Source organism: Camelus bactrianus, chromosome 1 (genome assembly GCF_048773025.1).
Source record: "Camelus bactrianus isolate YW-2024 breed Bactrian camel chromosome 1, ASM4877302v1, whole genome shotgun sequence".
NCBI classification, from domain to species: Eukaryota; Metazoa; Chordata; class Mammalia; order Artiodactyla; family Camelidae; genus Camelus; species Camelus bactrianus.
In genome coordinates this window covers 45,327,424-45,330,561 of record NC_133539.1, presented here as the reverse complement: position 1 = coordinate 45,330,561, position 3,138 = coordinate 45,327,424, and positions in this window count along the sequence as shown.

Sequence of the window (3,138 nt, the reverse complement as noted above, 5' to 3'; positions counted from 1 at the left end):
GAAGCAGCAGAAGGGCAGTGTTGCCAGCAGGCTGGAAGGACAGTGGGGTAGAGAAGGATATATCCCTTGTTCATGTTTCTTATCAACATTATCATTTCTGTGTATCATAGTTGAAAAGTATTTAGCACTGGCTTGTCTGTTGCTGTCTTGAAGAAAATGGCAATCATTTAGGAAAAACAAAGAACTGTCTGAAAGTTCTGCTATAACCGTATCATCAAATTGTGTGACAAAGGATTCTGGTAGCTTAACCTAATCGCTCCTATATGAAGGAGAGAATGGAAGTTACAGACTGCATCTTTGTTGGGTGGGGGTGGAACTAACATAGAATTCCCCAGATGGTATTATCCCAGGAGCAGAGTTTTTAGATAGAAAGAAAGATTTCTTTATTCTTCTGGAATAAATTCTGTTTTTTAAAAATAACTCCATTGCTTTAGACATTTTTTACATTACCATAAACAGACAAAAATGATAAAAATCTTGTGCATTCATTAGAATATCTCTAAATATCTTATCAAAATTTGGCAAACCAAAATATTTAGATCAAAGCTGGTTACTAGAAAATACTCTTTCTGTCATTTGCCACTTTTTTTGTTTTACTGTTTTAAAAGAATGCTTACAACGTAAGTATTAAATTTTATCAACTGGAGTATTTTGTGTTTTTTTGTGTGTGTATTGAAATAATCATATGATACTGATTCTTTAATAGATTACATTGATACATTGCTCTGAAATGACCCTAAATTTATCAGAATATATCAATATCTTAATGCATAGCTGGGGTTCATTTGTTAGCATTTTATCCGTGTTCAGAAGTAAGATTCTTGGATAATTTTGTTTTCTCATGCTTTTGTATCTGATTTTTTTATTCAAGTGTCATGGGCCTTAAAAAATGATTAGGTAGTTTTCCTTTTTTTCATTTACTAGAACAGTTTTTATTAGGTAAAGATTATGTGTTTATTGTCTGTTTAATAGAACTTAACCTATTTAACTTTCTGGGCTTAACATCTTTTCTTTTTCTGTGGATAAGAATGGAAAGGGAGAGATGATAAATCACTTTTTTTAAATGATATTGTTCTCTTCAAGTGTTTCCTGATTCATTTTTGTAGTGTAAATATTTTCAAAATCTTCTTTTGTCATTAGGTTCTTCATTTTTTCCTTTTCAATCTTAGATCACCACTGTAACTCTGTATTCTCTTTTTTTCATTTTCTAGTATTGATTATTTAACCTTATTTGTTTTCTCTTAAATAGCCTTGATTGAAAGTTTTCTGTTTTATTTAAGCCAGCTTTAGGTTTTTAGACCTTCTCTTTTGTTTCCTTGTTTTCTACCTTATTTTTTATTCTTACCTTTGTAACTTCTTTCCTTCATTTATTAGATATATTACCTTTATTTTTTTACTTTTATCTAATCTTCTTAAGTTTACCATGTAGCTCAGGTATTTAATTTTTTTCTTTTCTAGCATATGAATGCTTGCCAATAAATGTTCTGTTAATTAGCACTCTAACCATGTGCCACCCATTTTGATATGTAATATTTTTACTGCCATTCATTTTCAAATACTCTGGGATTTCCATTGTGATTTTTTCTTCCTAAGTGTAATTTACTCTGTATGTGTCACTGTGTCGGTTTATTTCCATATATATCAATGTTTATGTGTTATTCTTTTGTCATTGATTTTTTTATTATTGCTTTGTGGTCAGGTAATACCAACTGATATTTTTGGAATTGAGATTTCCCCTATGGCTTATGCTGATCGAATTTCTTTATAGGTTTCATGTGTGCTGGAATAAAGATACAAATAGTTATTTCTTGCATGTAGAGTTTGATAGATAAGTAGGTAGGTAGAGATAGATAACACTGTTGACTACATTGCTCCTATTTTATATAACCTTGATAATATTTTTCTTGAATAAACCCTTGGAGGATATTTTAAAGTTCCCCACTGCAATTATGGATTTGTTCATTTCTTCTTATAATCCTGTCAATTTTAATTTTATGTACCATAGTTCTATATTGTTAGCGTATCACAATTTATAATATTTGCATGCATTGGTAAATATTTTATTATTATGGAGACACTTAATAGGGCTTTTGTTTTAAATTCTAGTTCATCATTCTATTGTTTAGTAATACTCCATCAGCTTTCTTTTTATTAACATACTCAATATATAAGTATCATGTTTATTCCTATTTCACTTTTTCACTTTCTTCTCTTCTTACCTTTCTGCTACAATGATAAAGTTCTTCTTAATCCTTTTTGTGTGTTTGCTTGTATAAATTCACCAATTATATTTCTACTATTTTAGTGGTTACATGTTTTAGATATAAGTGTAGATACAGAATTACCATGTCATGATTCTTGATTTCTCTGGGGTTTTTTTTAAATTTTATCAGTATCTATTGATATTTATTTTATCAATATCTATTATTTAGTTTCTGTAGGAAAGAGGGACACTCAGAGAACTTGAACTGGCCTGTGTCCCTTTCAGCAGATGGACTACCCGAGGTTAAGCCTGTATGTCCTAAACTCCAGGTTTTTCTAACAAATTTAAAGGATTTACTGTCTCTTTCCTATTCTCAAACAAGACCTTGCCAATATTATTTCTGTTGACTGTTTTAGTTCCAGCTTTTTAAAAAGAAAGAAATAACAATAATTACTCATTTTTAATCAAATATACAGACATATTTTTTTCCCTCACTGTCGCTTCTTGCATCCAGCTCCTTCATTCCAGATATACTTTTCTTGTTGCTAAAGTAAATGCATCAGGCTTTCTTCAGCCAAAGTCTCTGGGTGAAAAATGCCATTACTTGTTTTCTGTTAGAAGTGTTTTCCTAGCATCCTAACTCTTGAGTGCTAGTTTAGGGTTCACATAATGGTAGCTCAGTGTCTTTTTATTCAGCATGTTAAGACAGCTGCTCCGAAGTCTTCTGGGCTCTGTTGTTCCTCAAGAAATGCCTGCTCTCATTCTAATTATCAGGTAATTTGCTTTCCTCCCAGGGAACTTTACGGATTTTCTCTTTAGCCAGGGTGTTTTACAGGTACAGAATTGTTTACTTTTATCTTTTTAAACTTTCTATCTGCATTTTCTAAATGAGGATTTGTTTCTTCAGTCTGGAGACTTCTAACTTATCAGAAACT